This window comes from Pseudophryne corroboree, chromosome 1 (assembly GCF_028390025.1).
Source record: "Pseudophryne corroboree isolate aPseCor3 chromosome 1, aPseCor3.hap2, whole genome shotgun sequence".
NCBI lineage: Eukaryota > Metazoa > Chordata > Amphibia > Anura > Myobatrachidae > Pseudophryne > Pseudophryne corroboree.
This window is the reverse complement of record NC_086444.1, coordinates 908,234,173-908,255,022: the sequence shown is the minus strand read 5'-3', so window position 1 is coordinate 908,255,022 and position 20,850 is coordinate 908,234,173. Positions and strand designations below refer to the sequence as shown.

The window sequence follows — 20,850 nt, the reverse complement described above, 5'->3', positions numbered from 1 at the left end:
GTGTGCGACTGTGGCTGTATCTGCATATGAAATGCTACACACAGAATATAGGCATGCTGCACATCATATTAATCAGCAGAAGCTGCTTGTGCCCCTAGGCATACCAGATGCCCTAGGCAATTGCCCAGTTTGCATATGCCTAAGGCCGGCTCTGCTCGCATCTATTACCAGATATGGCATGCATATTTTCAGTGGTGTGCTACCAGAAAATATGATCCAAGATCTTTCAGAGTTTCAAGAATTCTAGTGATCCTTCAAGCGGGAATGTAACAAGATCTCTGCATAAATTCCCTGAAGGTACAGGTATCAGGATTAACTATTTGGTTCCAAAGGAAAATTGCAAATCTGCAAGATATTTGCACCTTTTTCCTAGGAATGCTTCACATTCAGCCTCCCTTTGTACCACCACTGCATCGTGGGGATCTCAAATGGTTAACAACTAAAGTGCTCTTTCTACTGGTAATTGCTTAAGCTAGAAGAGTATCAGAGTTAGGGGCACTGTCGTGTAATCCTCCATTTCTGGTATTCCATCCTGACAGATTGGTTCACTGAATCCAAGTCTGCATATCTTCCTAAGGTGGTCTCAAAATTCCATCTTAATAAAGAGATAGTAGTTCCGGCCTTTCAATCACCGAATCTCTGTGGGAGAAGCATCATTGAACGTAGTTTGTGCACTATGAATCGTACCAGTGCCATCAAAAGAACAGACTCTCTCTTTGTTCTATACGGATTTTACAAGAGAGGATGCCCTGCCAATAAGCAAACATTGGCTAGATGGCTTCGAATGACTATCTCAGAAGCATACTCCAGTCTCTAGCTGATCTCCCTATCCCGGATAATGGTGGAAATTTACTAAGGTCCCGAATACATTTAAGTTTTTTTTTTTTTCTAAGTGTCATCTCGGTAATTTACTGAACACAAATCTCGGCAGTGTTTGGGTTATTCATATTGAGATACACTGCTATCAACACAAATACGAATCAATAAACCATCAGTCAAACATGGTTGGATTTTCACATACACCTCGCACAACACAGTCATTTATTTTAGATTCGTATTCTCAATCACAGCCGACAATAGCCAAACACTGCCGGAAAAGCATGGAATTCGTACAGAAATAGAACTTTCAAATAGATCTGCTTTTGGCTGGCGTGTTTGGAGAATCATGCACTGATCAGTGAGATCTGTGCATGCTTCTCTGTTTAAAAGTGTTTGAAATTATTAAAAGTTTAAAAACAAATTTGCGTGGGGTCCCCCCTCCTAAGTATAACCAGACCTGGGCTCCTTGAGCCCGTCCTGGTTTTTAAGATACCGGGGGGGAAAATGCATAGGTGTCCCCCATATTTTTAAAACCAGCACCGGGCTCCACTAGCCAGGGACATAATGCCACTGCTGGGGGACACATTTATATTGGTCCCTGCGGCCATGCCATTACCCCCCAACTAGTCAACCGTCCAAGGCGGTGCCCTCCATTCACGTGCTGTGGATTTAGGGCTGATAGCATAAAATGTGTTAAAAAAGAATATTGTGTTTTGCTGTGGAACTACAAGTCCCAGCAGCCCCCCCTATACTGGTACTTGAAGAGTCACAAGTACCAACATGCGAGGAATTAACGGGCCCACTGGTACCCGTAGTTCCACAACAAAAGAAATACCCCCCCAAAAAACACACACACATACCGTGATAGTAAAAGTTTATTTACACAAACATGCACACTTACACACTCTAACATACTTACCTAGTGTCCCATGCAGCACCTCGGTCCCCTTGTCCACGTAGAATCCATTGGTGTACCTGTAATAAAAACCTCAATTTACTCACCTATTATCCGGTGTAGATCAGTTCTCTTCTGTCCAAGTAGGCATCCCAGGGTTTAAAAAAATAACAAACCAAAAATTTGGATCCCCTTTCCCCAAGTGCCGGGACCCCCATGACTCCTGTCACTTGGGGACCCGACAGCCAATCAGGGAGCACCACATCATAGCGCCTTCCTGATTGGCTGTGCGCTCCTGGCCTGTTAATCAGGCAGAGCGCACCGGCTATAATAGAGGATCGCGATCCTCCATTATAGTCATTGGTGGGAACTTTGCAGTCTGTGGTCGACCGCAAGGTTAATTGAGGTCTCCCACAAGAGTGACCTAAAAAAAAAACGTATGTGAAGAGCCGCCCAGAAAGAAAAAAGACGCACACACTGATGCTTTCACAAATGTGTGCATGCAGTTGTATAATTGCGATGCATATGCAGAAACTGAGTGCCATCAATCTTTGCGGTTAACCCAGGGCTACTTAGAATAATGAGAATGCAGTCGCAGCAGCGCCATGTTTTTCAGGGTTCATAGGGGTGAACATCGTTGGATTTGTAGGTGATTTCACAGGGAACATCGTTGGATTTGTAGGTGGTGGATGAGAGTATGGGCACCAAACAGTTAAAGCTTTCAGTGTATGCCAGAATGTTCAGCTCCTCTCCCCTATAACCCTGCTTCCATGCTCAGGCATTCAGTTTTTAATTGGTGCCTGCAGGAAGCAGGTGCACCATGACAGGGGGCTGCTGAAGCATTTACAGGTCCAGGTGCTAAAAAAACCTATTAACTAGGCCCTGCATGTTCCTGGGGTAGAAGACCAGCATAGGAGAGGTGGCACTTGACCTGTAGCCCCTCCCCCACCTCTGGGTGCCAGTCTACAGCAGATTTGCCTCCTTTGAGCTGCCTAATCCTCCCTTCTTCCCTCAGAGACCCGAGCAGCCATCTTGCATTAAGCATGTCTCCTGGAATGCTGTGCTCAGTCTCCCTATAAAAACATCTGCAGCACGCCAGGTTTTTACAATAACTTATATCCTACCTGCTTACCAAACAAGCTGAGTAGTTGATTTAATTGTTCAGTGCAGTGTTAATGTATATTTCTCTGCATTTTATGCAACTGTGTGCTAGTTCTGCTGTCTGACCTTTTCTTTCCGCTGTATCATATATACGTACCTATCTCCATTATTTCTATACCCTGTGCACAGGTGCTTCAGAGTTATTTCCCACAGCACATACTTGGCTGTGTTTAGTCACATACCACACTCTGTGTATCTATATCATAATATTTTAGAGTGTAAAGGTGCCCAAATTGTTTAGCTAAAATATCTAATAAAAAGGTATGCAAACAAGCAGAATCCCCTGTGTTGCTCTCATGTAGTGTTTGCTTGGCAGGGGTATCTGCGGAGGATGTTATACATGATGGCCTCTGTGTCAACTGTTACACACAGCTTAGTCAGTCTACAACACCTGCTCCTATACAGGAGCCTCCTTGAGTGGCTTTCTTTCAACTGTTAGATATCCTGGTAGACCGACTTACACCCAACTATGGGCCTTTCTATGTTGCTACCACCCAATATAGTACCAAGAGTGAATCCAACTTTGGTGGATACCCTTTCTACTCAGGTTCAGCAGTTAACACAAACTCTACTAGACAAAAGAACCTGACAGGGCATAAACTTGCTACTAGTTCCTCTAGACAGGCTACTTCTTCCTCTCAATCCACTGTTTTATCATATTCTAATGTGTCATCTGAGGAAGAGGGTGGGGATACAGCTCCCTCTATCACAGATTCCTGTGCAGCAGAGGTGGAAGCTCTCATTCAGGTAGATGTGCCTGCTCTAGTTGATGCTATTAAACAAATTCTTCAACTTTCTGAAAAAGAACCCACACCTGTTGCTAAGAAAACTGATGTGTTTAAAAAAACAAATGATCATCAAATCATAGTTCCCATATTCTGATCATTTAATGGAAATTAGAAAGGAACCCTGGAACACTCCTTATAAAAAAGTTCCCTTTGTCTAAGCGTGCGATATCTCGCTATCCTCTCCCAGCAGCAGTGTGTGCAAAGTGGGAAAATCCACCTCCAGTGGATTCTCATGTCACACATCTGGTGATGACGTCCAATTTGCCTGTCACAACTGTCTCTTTACTGAAGGAACCGATGGATAGAAGAATAGAAAAATTGTCTAAAATCTATTTATTCACTCAGGGGCTATTCATAGGAGTATGGGTCTCAGGGTCCACAGTGTCTAGGTCAACACCCATTAGGTCGACACCTATTGGTCCACAGTGGCTAGGTTGACACTAGAAATAGGCCGACAGCCATTATGTTGACATGAACAAGGTCGACATGAGTTTTTCTGTTTTTTTTGTGTCGTTTTCTTCATACAGTGACCGGGAACCCCAATTAGTGCATCGTGTCCCCTCTTCGGGCAGGTTACCATTCCCGATCGTAGTCCACGTGGATTGTAAAGTATAAAAAAGTTCAAAAAAGGAAAATTTTTAAAAGCATGTCGACCTTTTTTCATGTCGACCTTGTTCATGTCAACCTAATGGTCGTGTCAACCTATTTCTAGTGTCGACCTAGTCACTGTCAACCTATGGGTGTTGACTTAATGGGTGTCAACTTAAGTGGCGTCGACCTAGAGTCTGGATACCATAGGGTGATAGTGCCCATTCCTCAATCTCAATGAGGAAGAGTCTACTATTCAAACCTATTTCTGGTCCCAAAGCCCAACGGATCACACCGGCCTATTCTCAACTTCAAATCTGTAAACAGGTTTGCAAAAGTTTCCAAGTTTCGCATAGAAACCCTGCGATTCATAGTTTTGGCCATGGAACCTGGGGACTTTATGGTCTCACTGGATATACAGGATGCATATCTGCATATTCCTATTGCACTCTCGCATCAGCAATTCCTGCGGCTTGCTATTTGCAACCAACATTATTTAATTCTACCATCCCCCTAGGGTTATGATATGACAATATTCGAGTGCCTCCACCCAAGCTAGGGTACCCTGCAGGGGCGTTTCTACAGAGGAGGGGGCCTGTGTGCACCTCCGGGTGGGCCCCCTCCTCTGAACAGCGCTGTAGACTCCGGCAATGTGCCGCAGTCTACTGCGCATGTGCAGGTCTCCGGAAACATGGCGCCCGCCTTGATCCGGAGACCAATTTGGCTACCGCGCATGCACAGAGGCCATTTTGGTGGTGATTTCTGCCGCGGACGCTGCGCCCGCCGCTGGACTCCAGTTAGGTAAGTATTTAAATGGGTGCAATGTGTGCGGTGTGGGCCCCCCTGGACCCAGGGGTCCGTGTGCACCGCACACATTGCACCCATTATAGAAACGCCAATGGTACCCTGGCTTGCTTGGGTAAGCCATCCCGTTTTGGGTTATAGAGTTAGTGAAACAGAGTGTATGAGTTAACTAAATGTAATAGTCAGATGTAAATATCTAGCAGCTCAGTATAACATGAATATATATTCATTAATTTACCTGCTTCTTCACTCTTTCTTCCTTTCCAGAATGAGCACCCTTCTCTCCAACAAAGACAATAGACTCTATCAGGTAAGATGGTCTTTTCTTTATATAAGACGTAGTACTACGGGGTATAAACAAAGTAGCTATCATATCGGATAGGGCATACCGATAAGATAAACACAATTACCTACACCTCTAAACATGTATGCTATCCTATTTTACAAATATCCTTACTGCAATACAAAAAAAAAACCATTATGGTACCTTTAATATAGTCAATTTGACTATAGACCCGGGGTTTACCAGTTTATATACTGCGCAGTGTGGGCCAGAAAAAAAATAGTACCCTAAGGATAGTATGGTAGTTCGAAAAAGGTGGACTTCCTCGTTGGTAATTTTACTGTCCTCTCCTGCAAATAGGTTCTTAGTAGGTCACTGGCAAGATCTACCGTTTAAATTAGTTCTGTATCTGTGAAGAATAATAAAGCTCACTGAGAAAGTTAACTCTTCCTGCTCCTTTATTCGGTGGGCTATCGGGTACAGTGGGGTGTTTTAGGTGACATAGGGGTCTATTTGCTAAGCCTTGGATGGAGATAAAGTGTACGGTGATAAAGTACCAGCCAACCAGCTCCTGTCATTTTTCAAACACAGCCTGCGACATGGCAGTTAGGAGCTGGTTGGCTGGTACTTTATCTCCATCGACTTTATCTCCGCCCAAAGCTTAGTAAATAGAGGCCAAAGTAACTTACGTATATAAAACCTCAGTGATATCTTTTTTCCAGGAAGAGGGATACTTCTGTCCTGTTTTACTTTGGAGAGAAGATTGCTATATACTGTACTTAAGTGGGACATCCACCTGTTTGATGTCCGAGTCTCTGAATATAATACACAGGCTAACCATGTACTAAACTTAGTGCTGCAATTCACAGTCTCTTAAGAAGTGACCTTGATATATCCAAACTAATGGAGCAGCATAACCCTGATGGGGTAACGTCACCAAACAGGTTTAAGTTTCTATCCAAGGAATGTTGGTGAGGGAATAAGTTGAAGGTCAGGGCTCACTAGGTCAAGCTAGTTAGCCCTATCAAAATCTTAAGCAAAATTAGTGCACATCTCAATGTGTTAGGCAGCTTGCAATACCAATTCGATCCCGATGCGCACTCCCAGAGGGTCGGTATCGCAAGGTTAGATAGACTGTGCAGGCAAGTCAATCTTGACTATTTAGTGTACTATCATGTACAAAGTATAGTCAAGATTGGCAATTAGTCAAAATTATACATAGACAAAATCGAAAGTACAGATAGTCAAAATCTGGGCTATCTGGGCTCGGGGGAGTCCAAGGGAAATCACATAGTCAAAATCGGGCATAGCAAGGATCTCACCGTGTGTATACACCTTAACAGTGCTATGCCTCCAAACTCCCTGCCAATTCCCCAGCTCTTGGGATAGGCGCTGTAAAGTGTCAATTTCCCTGACACAGAGTCCGGACTTGCCTATTCGGGTGTCCCTCTGGGCGGCTGTACTCAGTCACAACTCCACCTCCACACTCCGCTGGCCTGGAATGCTCCAGCATACCCGGCGGCTGCAGCGCTTTCACGCTCACCAGTGCCTGGCTGCTGCACTGAGGGGGATAATACCGGCCTTGATGAGAATGAACAGGTGAATCTTGTCAGTACACCCCTGTCTCACCACCTCCATCTCCGGTTCCCGCTAGCCGGTAACTCCATTAGTCCCGGGAGCAGTCACCGGTTCTCCAGTCACCGCCTCTCCCTCTCTCTACCTCTCCGTCCCCAGTCAATTGTGTCGCACACTTTCACTCTCCTCGCGCCGCCAACTGAACTTTCCCGGAGTTGTCCTGTTTGGGGGACCTGGAGACTTCCCTCACGCTCCCCAATACACCTTCATACAAATAGTACCCCCTCTGCTAACTCAGGCACAAACATAATAGGTTTGCCGGCATACAGCCATAAACAGATATATTTAATTATTATATACAAGCATAAATATATAAACAGCGGTTAACATATATAGCTATGGGCCTCTGGGCACTATTCATTTACACTTTAAAGCATCTATGTACATACATTTTTAGACCTTACGTATTAAAGGGGCTACAATTATTAGTTCCAGGCACTGCCGTTTGGCCTTGCTACAGCACACAGGATATTTACCAAAGTTATAGCTGTCATGGCAATCAGAATTCTCTCATACCTGGACGACCTGCTGATCCTGGCGAACTCACACAAGGTTCTCCTCCGTCATCTCCAACTTGCAGTAGCCTTCCTACAATATCACGGATGGCTGATAAATTGGAAGAAATCCCTTACACCGTCTCAGCAGATGTTACACCTGGGGGTACTTCTGGACTCTCAAAGTCAATTACTTTTCCCATCACCAAACAAGATTTTGAAATTGAGGAACAAAATATGCCAGTTCCTTCACCATCCTCGAGTGTCTGTTCACTCAACAATGCAAGTTCTCGGTCTGATGGTGTCCACATTCGACATGGTCGAATTCGCACAGTTTCACTCACGCCCTCTGCAGCGGCTGATTCTTTCCAAGTGGAACAGTCAGCCTCATCACATCAAGTCACAAATGATAACTTTAACTCCAGAGGTTCGACTTTCACTAACTTGGTGGCTCCCCGACCAACAGCTGGACAGGGGATGACCCTTCTGGATCCCCAACTGGGTGCTGCTCACAACGGATACCAGACTTCTTGGCTGTGGCGCTGTAACCGAACAACACTTGTTTCAGGGGCGATGGAGCCTGACAGAGTCTCAATTAGCAATCAGTGTGTTGGAATTGAGAGCAGTGTACAATGCGTTAACTCTAGGTCACACTGTTCTTCAAGGTTGGCCTGTTCAAGTTTAGTCAGACAATGCCACAACAGTGGCATATATCAATCACCAGGGTGGCACTCGCAGCAAAATGCGATGCAAGAAGTGACCAAGATCCTCCGTTGGGCCGAACATCATCTTCGAGCTATATCAGTGGTGTTCATTCCAGGCGTGCTTAATTGGGAAGCGGAATTCCTCAGTTGTCAGGATATTCCTGCCAGACAATGGGCTCTTCGCCCAGAGGTCTTCCAATTCCTAGTGAACACCAGACGTGGATCTCATGACCCCACACCACAACCACAAAGTTCATCCAGGAATGAAATTCAGGGATCCTTGTCATGTAGATACCTTGTCAGTCCAGTGGACATTTCGCCTACTGTACATCTTCCCTCCAGTATCCCTTCAACCATTAGGAAGCTCAAACAAGAAGGAGGAAACCTCATTCTGGTAGCCCCAGTGTGGCCCAGACGGCATTGGTTCTCTGATCTTCAGGGCCTGACAGTAGGGCATCCTCTTCAACTTCCTCAATGATGGGACCTTCTATCGCAGGGCCCATGTCTCCATCCAGATCTAGCCCATCTCTTTTTGACAGCGTGGCTCTTGAAGCATGAATCCTAAGAACAAAAAGATTTCCAAATGCTGTCATTCAAACAATGCTTAAGTCACATAATCCTGCTTCAGCACGAATATATTATAAAGTGTGGCATGCTTACTTCACATGGTGTGCTACAAAGCGTTATGATGCAACTATCTTTAAAATCTCAAGAAGTACTTGCTTTTCTTCAACGAGGTTGGATTTGGGCTTATGACTTGCTTCTCTCAAAGTGAACTTTTCTCATTGTCGATTTGGTTCCAACGCAGAATTGCATCATTTGCTGATGCATGTACGTTCCTTCAGGGTGTCATCTACTTACAACCTCCTTATGTCCCTCGAGTAGCCCCATGGGATCTGTCTGTTGTGTTGGATGCTCTTCAAGAGCCCCCTTTTGAACCTTTGGAGTCAGCCAATCTCAAATGCCTGACATTGAAACTGCTGTTTTTGCTTGCTATTGCATCGATCAGGAGGGTGCCCTCTCCTGTTGGCCCCCCTTCCTGATTTTTTATCAAGACAGGGTGGTTCTCCAGGCTAGGACTCGTTACCTCTCTAAAGTGGTTTCTAAATTCCACCTTAATCAAGAAATTGTGGTTCCAGTCTTTTTCCCACCAGACTTATCACAAAAGAACATTTTTTGGATGTGGTTCATGATCTGTGTTTATGTAGACCATATTAGCTCCATCAGATGGTCTGATACTCTGTTCATTCATTTTGTATTTCACAAGCGTTGTTGGCCTGCTAATAAGCAGACGCTGACCAGATGGATTAGAATGGTCATTACATTCACGCTGACCTTCGTATACCAGCATCAATTTCTGCCAATTCTACTCGATCTGTTGGACCTTCATGGGTGGCAAGCCGTGGTGTCGGTCCACACGTTTCTTAGGTTTTATGCCTTTGATACATTCGCCTCCTAGGATGCTTCTTTTGGACGCTGGATTTTTGTACCCTGAAGAATAAAACAAGAGTTATGATAGACTTACCTTTATTAACTCTCTTTCTTCAAAGTTCTTGGGATCCTCAGGGCACCCACCCTGATGCACCTGGCCTCCCTGGGTTTTTACGCCATTGGCCTCTGATTCCTTTATCCTGTTTGTGAGAATGTGTTCTTCTGTACCTAACATCTTTCTTCTTTCCTTTCCTCTTCCTGCTTTAAGCCAGTTAACAAAACTGAATGCCTGAGCATGGAAGCGGGGTTGTAGAGGAGAGAAGCCAAGCATTCTGGGATACGCTAAAAGCTTTAACTGTTTGGTGCCTGGACTCTCATCCACCACCTACAACCCCGATGTTCCCTGTGGATCCTATTAACTTTGATGAAAGAGAGTTAATAATGGAAAGTCTACCATAACTCTTGTTTTTAGTTTCAATCCATTGCAACTGATGTCAGATACACACCCTGAAAACAGACTTGACCCACCTATGTTTTTCCAACCACTCACCACAAATGCCATGTAACTTCCCACAATCGGACACTTCCTGGCAATCACTGCACTTAGGGATAGGCCGATGTTAGGGTTATGCTGCAGTTACGTTTAAGGTTAGAAAGTATGTTAGACATATTTACAGTTGACATACATAATGTGAACATATTAAACATGTCAACATTGATAGTGTCAACATAGTGAATGTTGGCATGTCAAATGTCAATTTTAAAACTTCCAATTGCTTAATTAGTCATGGGGAGGAGTTCAAGGGGTTCTGAAGCAAGTCCCGACATCTTTTCCTTAAATTAATGATTTAATTCCAATAGAAATCACAGTAGCTCATTTTCTCAGTTGACTAGGACAAACCTTGCAGCTGCTGAAAAACTATCTACAATTGAATATGCTCCATAGATTCATGCATGTCTGGGAGACTCCCACATTTTGTGGAGCTCTCCCAGGCTTTCAAGAAAGTAGATCAGCCTCCCTGATCCGTTCACTTCCCTATCAAGTCATTGTGCACCTCCCTCATGCACCTGCACTCCAATATCTTCTAGAGGGCATTATAAAAATGTCATCAATATGCCTACATTGCAAGGAGGCACTTTCAAGTGATAAAAAATACTGCATCCCCTGATGGAAGGAGCTGGGTAGTTGATGCATTCCATTGAACATGCAGCTTGGTGCATGAATGCTCTTCAGCTTGCACACATATGCAAGAACTCTTTTCCCAAGATAAGGTATTTGAGTAGGATTGATAGGATGCATTTATAGAGATGTTCTCAGGTCAACATAACATATTTCAATTCATAAAAGTAATATTTATGTTGGCTCATGAGGTGTCATTTTCGAGAATCAACATACCTTCCAACTGTCCTAAATTCAGGTAAACATAACTTGTTGACCTTGAAAGGGCTGAGCTCACTAGGAAATGGCAGGAGTTATGCTAAACAGTGTTGGCGTTTGGATGGATCATGGATGGGTTTTATTTTGTACTTTTTATGCATATAGAAATAGTGGGATGTATGTTTCAGTTAACTGGCTCTCTTACCATGTAAGTGTATAATACTGTATGCAGTATAAGCTCCCACACACACAACATTGACGCCATGTAATAAACTCACCTCATAGTTGAGGATATAAATGATAATGGGACAGTGGGTTGCATGTACCAGTGCTAAAGGACAGCTGCAGTGATATAAAAGTGGGTGTATGTTTTAATACCTGCAGCTGTTCTAATATGACTGTAGGACTCCATGACAGGAGTCACAGGTATAATGCTACATGGAGTCACATCAAAGGGGATGCAGTCAAGAGACAGACATCGGGATCACTACAGCCAGAATCCTAACTTCCTGGAGGTAAGTATAGGGATTGGGGTTAGGGTGAGGCGCTAGGGGAAGGGTTAGGCTGTTGGAAAGGTTACTGTTAGACAGCAGGGGGGAGCGGTTAGGTTTAGGCTTCAGGGGGGGTTAGGTTTAGGCTGCAGGAGGGGTAGGTTAGGGCTTGGCTGCAGAAGGGGTTAGGAATAGGGGTAGGATTAGGTGTAGGAGAAAATACATTACGGGATGTGACAGGATCCTGTTGTCGCTATTTCGTACCCAACCCCAGCAGAGTTGGGGGCCTTGCAATGCTAGTTAAAGCTAAAAGACAAATTAGGGCTTCTCTGCACATGCACCATCCTGCTCATTAACTTGGTCCCCTTACCTCTCTGTGTTCCATATCCACTAAAGCCACTGAAAAAGGGAGAAGGAAAAGTCTCCTAGTCAGATTGAATAAAATGTAGTGTTATTGAAAGTGTTGAAGAACTGTGATGATTGAGTACCACAGGTAGAGAAAAAATATGAGATCGGCATATGTTTTGTTGAGCTAGTAATGCTGAGACATCCATGTGCTGATAGTAGAGATAGAATTGGTCGAACAAGATAGGTAGAATGAAACAGGCTAGGGGAATAATAATCATTTCTTTCTCTTTCTCCAACAGGACTCAAGGCGCTTAGAGAATGATTTTTGTATCATCCACGTAGAGAAGACACTGCATAAAGAGCAGTTGCACAGATAGGACGTGAGCCAGGGATTAATTGTTTTGTGGAAGCTAGCGGGAAGTAGTGTCAAAAGTACAGAAAAATTCAGGATGAAGGTTATGGAGGAACTGCTTTTAGCTGTGAGTAAATAATAGTTTTTTTGTTGTAAGAACAGATTTAAAGGGCCGGATGTAATGAAGTCTGAGCTGGCTGGAAATGCAGGTTCTTGGCCAAACTCAGACTTTCTTAAAGCGGCAATTATTCACAAGGCGTGGTTTTGCCTTCTTCATGATAGCCACTTTTAAAAAAAACTCCTGTGCTCGTCCGGAAACCCGCACCATTGGCCAACTCGGACTCCATTACATCCAGCCCCAAGGATCTATTTATGTATAAAATGACTACTGGTAATTACCACTATATATCACATCATATCGATGAGGAGTGACTGCACTGAGATATCGTGATCTCAATAAGGGCCCTATTTATCAATCAAAATAAATACCAGTGGCATATCTTGTTTTAGTAACACTGTGATACTAGTGAAAATGTAGCTGGTATTCAGCATTATTTACCACTCTGGCGAGGTTCAGCACTGTCTATCTCCTCAGCAGCATCTTTCGATCTGCTGATGGTAACTTAACAATGTGTCATGCACATGTGCAATGGCCAGTCTGCACATTTGCATGACTCTTTTACCCGGCGAGAACCCAGAAATGCCAGGAATGTTACACTGAACCCAGAAAGGTAGTGCTGGGTCCATATTGCAGGCAACAGAGACAATACAGCTCTCGCCATCCACGGATGGCGAGTGCAGTACAGGGGCAAATAAGGGTAAACTTAGTTTACCACTGTTTGTTGAATAGTGAAAGTAGGACACGCTGTAACCCTTTTATGGAGTGCTAACACTGTAACCCTTTTTAGGGGTTATGTATCGGTGATAAATGGGGCCCGAAGTATACTGTTGACTTTGTATTTGCCAGCAGCCTGACCTGTCATTAATGATCTGGGCTGTGCACAGTCCACTGCATTGGAAGCAGCAGAGCTGCCAATGAGTCTTAAGAGTAATCACCGAGTAGAGGGGACCGGCAGCTGACAAGATACAACCACACCAGACACCAGGCCACAATCGGGACATTTACTTTCATCTAAACTCTTCTATAACTTGCCCCTCCTTCCTGCTTGGGTAGCTTGGGAACTACTAGCGTTACATGGTGGGGGGGGGGGAGGGGGGGAGTGGCGCCACTAGATAAAGGGTAGGACACATTTTACCGCTGTCTTTTCTGTAATTAAAACCATATACCAATGTTATTTATTTGCTATGCTAATTAATGTTACTGCTCACCACATTTTTTTTACTAGAATGTAGCACTGAAGCTGCTTCCGGTGATCGGTAGCAATATAACACACAGTGGCACTGACAATTACGTTTTTTCTCTTTCTCACTAATCAGCGCATGCACAGTGGGCCTAATTCAGATGTCATGGAGGCGCTGTCACTGCTGCTGGTGATAGCGCTGTATGGCGATGCAGCTGGATGCGTATATTGCAAGCAGATGCCTCCTGCTGCAGTAGTGATCCGAGCTGTGTCCTATGACGCAGCAGTGGATCTTTCACCCACCATTGGGTGGTTTGCTGCACCCATGGGGCCACGCAAGCCACCCATTGCAGAGGCCAAGAAATCTCCATCCTACAACGGAGATCCCTGGTATCTTTCCTCTCCTTAAACGGCAGTGACATGCCTCTGTTTTCTCATCGCTGTCCCTTACTCTCCCCCCAGATGGCAGCAGACTGTCAATCACTGACACTCACTGTCCCCAACATCGCTAGATCATTGCGATACAGGTGCAGTGTGACTTAGACACACTTGTAGTGGGGGGGGAAATAGCTCCACTTTGTCAAACATTGACATTGCATCCATCTGTGAATCAGGCCCAGAGATGGAACTTGAGAGAAAGAAGGCGAGTTACAATGAGTGCCTTTCACAGTCAGTGGGAGATAGGGTGGACAAGGAGAGACGGAATTAGTATGTGTGACTCACAATACCGATGCCGGCATCCCGATGGTTACGATCCCGACAAGGGCGAGGTAATTATTACAACCCTCCTAACCCTCCCTTACCACAGCCTAACCCTAACCTCCCCCCTCAGTGCCTAACCCTAACCTAAGGGGGCTTAGTGCCTAAAATGAACCTACCTTTACACAGCCTAAGCCTAACCTTCCCCCCTTATTGCTTAAACTTAACCCCCCAGTGGTGCCTAACCCCAACCTCATGGATGGTTGTCGGTTGTTGGGATTCCTACTGCCGAGAGAGACCAATGGAGGAAGGAAGACAGATACATTTTGAGGCAGTGGAAGTTGGATAGTTGTGAATGTTGAATTAACCCAGTAAAAGGGTTCTTATGAAAGCAAATTAGAAATACAGGAACTATTCATTTATTAAGAACAGGAAAGCTGAACCTGGGAGCAGCTAATGACAGCAAAATACCAAGATGGAGAGGAGAGCCAAGACCAATTGTGTGTGCTTCAAAGTAATGGGCATGAGGGGGAGTGATCTTGGAATATGAGTCCTAAAGTACAGTGGAGTGATTAGGGGGCCCATTTATCATTGAAAATGTGCAGCTTAATCCGTGAAAACACCCATTTTTAGTGGGGTAACTGCAAATATTTTGCTTCCCCTGAATGAAGGACTGCAGCAGATACGAGATGTGTGCAGTAAGTTTCTGGATGTGCAGTGCATAGGTAGACACAAGCTGACTGTCCGATTGTGAACTGTCTCTGACTAAAGAGCTCAGCAGAGGTCACTGTACAGCCATGATCTTATATGATTACAAAAATGGTCTGCTACAGCATGAGAGTTTTGACAAACTGCAAGCTGCTTTTGGGGAGGAAGCAGCATCCCGATCCATTGTGCTTGAGTTGTTTGCAGAATTCTGGCACGCTACATGGTCTCTGGAAAATGAGGAGCACTGCGCTAACTTGTGTCCACAATCACAGAAGACAATGTTGCTGTCGTATGGGCCATTGTTGAAGTGGACACCATGGTGACTGTGGCTCAGTTAGTGAAGGAGATAGGCATCTCATTGGGATCCATCCACTTGATACACCACGAAAAGTTTGGCTTGAGCAAGGTTTCTGCATGCTGGGTGCCCCATCAGCTGACTCGAGAGTAGAAGGAGGCTCAGGTGAACTAACGCTCATGGTGACCTTCTCCATCATGACAATGCACCTGCCCATAAGTCAAGGAAAGTGGTAGGTTTTCTGGCCCACGAGCTTGGCCATCCACCACCCACAAATCAAGCACAAGATGCATGGGATTTGTTTTGAGTCACCAGAAGATGAAGTGGAGACCTTCATCCAGCATGGAGTAACATACATGCTTTGGACTGGTCTAGCTGCTTCACCAAGTGCTTTGAGTGCATGCAACTTTGCATAGACTCCGCGGGTGAAGAAATACTTTGAAAAAATGTAATATTCACTGTGTTTGTAAATATAATAGTTTTTAGGCACCTGGAAACCTATTTCACACCTTTCGTATCTCTGATACCTGCTGCAATCCCTCCATTCCCATTGGCAGCCACAACCCCCATCGGTTTCCATGGGGGTTGCTATGCTGCCAGACATACCAACTTCAGGAATATTTGTCGTAATAAGGAAAAGGGGGAGAGGGGAGGTCAGTTGCACAGGAAAAGATATAATTGGTGTCTTTATCGTATAGACTTGTAAATGCCCCTAATTTGTGTAAAGCATCAATTGTTCATACCCATTTGGGGGTGCTACCACAGATCATGTTACAGTACAAGATAAAGGAGGGAGAAAGAGAAAGGATCTGTTTATGGTGCACAAATAATTAAAATTTAGCTTTTCATTAATTCATTTTAAAATCGGTGACATATTATGTTGTCACATATCTTACTAATTAGTTGCATGCAAAATATTAAAAAACATATATAACAGTTATGTGAAAGTATAACAATACTGTGAGCTACAAAGAGGAAAGAATAAACAAAAATTGTTAAAAAACTGAGCGTCTGCTTTGTGTCTGTCCTCTTTAATAACTGTCTTAATATGGATAAATAATTTTCTGTGTTTCTATTGGAATCAGTGTTATAAATTAACATTAATATAACAGAGCTACTATTTCTGTGCTTCTATAAAAATCTTGGCATATTGCGCAGAGTTAATAAAGTTTGGATACAATACTGTGCTGCAATCTTCAATAGTGCAACAAAGTAATCCTGTATGTTACACAATATACTGAGGCTGGCTAGAATGGCATATATTGTAAAGACAGCATATTTCCTGTGTGAGACTATTTGTTAGGCAATGGTAGGGCAGATATAATTTTCACATATTATATAATAGTGTGTGAGGTAGTATATATAAAGAATTTAGTGGTGTCTCATATATCATCCATCACATGTGGTAAAAAGTATGTTGTCAAATCACTATCCGTATAGAGTGTCAAATATGGCACTAATGTGCCCCTCATATACAGTGTCAGATACGTTGGTAGGTTGCCACTTGCGTGTGGTATATAGTATAGTACTGAGATACTTCTTTTACACTCAAAGTCAGATATAATCACAATTCACCTCTCACTTATAGTGTCAGGTGTCTGACTCATATTGTATAATCTTGAGATACCCCTCACATCCAGTGTCATGTATGGTATCTATATTGTACACCTCTCACATATAGTGTCAGGTGTATTTTTACTTGAAGCCCGAGGTGCGTGGCTTCATCACCCAGTGTCTGTGACCAAACGTGCTGGGGGCGTAGGTTCTTGGACCCTCTCCAAAAGGAAAAGGGCCCCATTACTCCCCTACCCCTCAGAGCCAGAAGGCCTACTGAGGGGAAAAAGGGACTGTGGGTCCCCCCTTGCCGAAGCACAGAGGGACCCTCGTGTATCCCCAAGGTTGGCCGAAGCTTCCCCCTGGGGATCGAATACAGCCTCTGGCCCTCCCCAAAAGGAGAGGGCCTCAGCAACTTAGGGGAGAGGGTAGCCCATAAGGGTCTCACCTAAACCCCAAACAAAAAACCGTGACGTGACAAAACTATACAAAAATAAGTGCTTGTGTTGTGCTCAAAAGTGCAAAACAGGTGCGTGTAATAAATAAATAAATAAATAAAAAAGCCCCAGCCAGAAGGCATGGGGGGGGGGGTATAAAAAATTATACTTGCCCTATCCAAAAGGCCAGGGCAAAGGAAGTGGGTGCAGACAGGAAGGGTTGAAGTGTTAAGTGCTAAAAGTTCCTTAGTGCAAAGGTGGCTCGAAACCCCAGTGCATTTTTGGCACCCCTGTCCCTTCCAGTTCTAGGGGCACAAAACACCTCGAGCTTCTAGCTGCTCCCGACCTCTCAGCCAGACCAAGCTTCATACCCACTCTGTGCCAGGGTTAACCCCCAGTACGAGAGAAGATACTAGACCGGGCCGTTCTCCACTCCACGCAAGGGGCCTTATTTCATCCCCTTAGAAGGACGGTGGATACTAAGCCCAGTTTTTCTCCCCTCTCGACCAGAGGCATTGCCACACCCCGGCATGGTACTCCACAAGGTGTTTCTCCATTCCACATCTAGGAACCTCTCACGCTCCTAGTGTAAGAACAGGTACTCCACCAAGTGTTTCCCTCGAGCAGGTACTACACTTGATCTTAGCCAAAAGGCCGAGAAGCGATTAACTAGTTGCCACTTACATGTGATATGTGGTATAATGCTGAAACACCACTTGTACACAGTATCAGATGTATTATCAATTCACCTCTCACTTATAGTGTCAGGTGTCTGGTACATGTGATAAAATCCTAAAATGCCTCTCACATCCAGTGTCAGGTATAGTAATAGTTCACCTCTCACTTATAGTGACAGATGTCTGAGCTGTTTAAATATGCTATTGCACTAGGCACTTGAATAATTGGATTTTTGGCAGGTAGAATTATGTGCTCATAAATATCGATATCAGTTATTGGTCTCTCATTTATTGATGTCAGACCCTAACATAGTCACACAGGGGCAGATTTATTAATCTCGGTGAAGTGATAAAGTGGAAAGTGTTAAAGGACCAGCCAATCAGATTTTAACTTCCATGTCACAGGCTGGGTTTGAAAAATGACAGTTAGGAGCTGAATGGCTGGTCCTTTATCACCTTCCACTTTATCACTTCACCGAGCTTAATAAATCTGCCCCACAGTGTGTAATATTATCTATCCGCCTAATTATGTGCCGTTTACCATGCCCTAAATTTATGTTTCAGTCTTTAGTAATACAACTGAATAGTCTCGGGATGTCACTGTTCACTACCCTTAATATATATGGTGCTGGGTCTCTCAGACATACCAGAAGGTAGTGCAGTGATACATTTATTAGCCACCAACAGTGTGTAAAAAATATACTGGATGTAGAGATGTTTAATTGGTCATAGTGTGCCGCTTAGTAGACATAGTGTGTCTGTTTATGACCCCGCTGCATGGGACAATCAAACAGTCAGACTTATACACTACAAGATTTGTGCCACCGGTCAATATGATGCATCTGTGGCTGTTGTGATGGCTGCACTTATAATCCCCTATTCGGGGTGTCGTTGTACCACTCTGCAATCAGACCATATGCGCATATGTGTGTATACATGTAAGCTGCTTGTGACTGGGCTGATAGATATTCAATCAGTGGTTGTGCAGCCAGTTTAGTGTATTTACAAAATTGTATCACTAGCCAGTATAATACATCACTGGTTGTTATACCGGTGGCACTAATGATCCCATTGTTTGGGGTCTAATTAAGCCGCTCTGCAGCAAGGGTGTAGCGAGGGAGGCTCCGGTGGAGCGCAAGCTCCAGGCGCCGGAAGAATTAGAGGGCGCGCCGCCAACACTGACAGCCAACACATGTCGTAATCTCTGTAGTAATCTTTAAAAATCTCACTGTCTGATTGTAGCTGTGCAGCAGGGTAACAGCAGTGCTACTCCACTCGCTGTGCCCGCTGCTGCAGCACCCCTCTCTGCACTGGCTGTTGCAGTACCCCTCTCTTCCCCGGCTGCTGCAGCACCTCTCTCTGCATTAGAAACTGCAGAGTAACATGTGTACACAGCTCTACTGTGGAATAACGTATATAAATGACTGGTGGCATAACAGGTATAAGCAGCTCTACTGTGTGGTGTAACATGTATAAGGGGCTCAACTGTGTGTCTTAAAGTGTATAAGGGGTACAACTGTGTGGTGTAATGTGAATAACTGATAATACTGGTGTATTGTGAATAACGGACAATAATGTGCGGTGTAATCTGAATTGGTACTATCCGGTGGCCATGCCCATCACCATGAAGCCACACCCCTATATTTTAGTTGCACGCCTTTGGCGCACGCTGTCCCTATTTTAAACATAGGGGTGCCCAAAGGAAACTTTCGCCCTGAGATCCACAAAGTCTAGAACCAGCACTGTCACCAATTTAGTATTTTTGAACATTTTTTCATTTTCAAATGTAACATGCCACCCGATTCAGTACAGGAGAGGGGGTGCCGAAACATACCCTTGCTCCAGGCACCATGGCACCTAGCTACACCTCTGCTCTGCAGTCAGGCAGTGAGGAGTATTTGTATATTCACAGGCTGCCTGTGATTAAGCTGGCACGGACATTCAGTCCTGAATGCTATTCAAGATGTCAAAGTCGAAAAATATCATGATGCATGCCCCTTGTACTAACCCCTCATACACATGCACGCTGCTCGTGCACTTGTTCCCCCATGCGTGCACATACCCGCAAGTTGCGTAGGATCGCTCCGGCGATCGTGCGCATGAGATGTGTATTTACGGCGGAGTTTGTGAGCGTGTAGCATGCGACTCGATCGTAGCATATTTAACCCAAATAGTGCATTTTGTAGTTAATATTCCCTTAGACCATGTCAGCGAGTATGATTAGTTTAAACTGTTCCTGGACAGAGAGATTCCTCTGAAAGGTGGTGTCTAGTATCCAGCTGTAGGGTATTTTAAGAGTAACATTCCGGTGTTAGTTAGGAAAGGATCGCTCGCTCCTGCGTATAGTTATGTACAGAAGTAGATTATGAACATTAACTGTATTTGCTGTAAATTACACATGCCGCGGGAATCCTGAGGATACCTCCCACCAGAGCAGTTGGGGAAAGACGCAGCCCACCTGTTCAAATCCACCTATGACCTTTGCTGTAATGTAGAGACACATCCCTGTGTCCAATGAACAATGAGATACAGGTACCATTGTATTGTGAATGTATGTTGTGTATATAAAGACCACTGTTGCCTGGCCAGCCTCATGTCTCTGAAGGCTTTCTACCTGATAGCTGAGGACTGGATTCCAGGTCGCGCATGCGAAAGACTCCCCACGTATGTATATTCTCTGTAGCCATTGTTCGCCATTGTTCATGTTATTCTCTGTTATTATGTTAGATTTCTGTTAGTTTGTAGTGTATGATTTGTACTGTTTTTCCCCTTTTACTCTGAATAATCCAGTGTTAGAGCTGCTGTGGTTTTAACCAAACCCGGTGTTGTGTTTTCACTTTCCTGCAAAGGGCTCTCTTAGCGTCTCAATCGCTCAAACAGCATACACATTGTCAAGGTTTTTAAGTGTTACATCATTACAGTATTTGACTACTAAGGTTTAGAGTATAAGTATAGTCTTACTGTGTTTTATTAACAAGGTTTAAAGGTTATCTACTGTGTGTGCGCCC

The 20,850-nt window shown here is 44.3% G+C and overlaps 1 pseudogene; it reads right to left on the bottom strand.

Moving 5' to 3' along the window:
• Nucleotides 1–17,758: 17,758 nt before the first annotated feature.
• Nucleotides 17,759–17,831, bottom strand: LOC134960978 (U2 spliceosomal RNA; annotated as a pseudogene).
• Nucleotides 17,832–20,850: the final 3,019 nt, after the last annotated feature.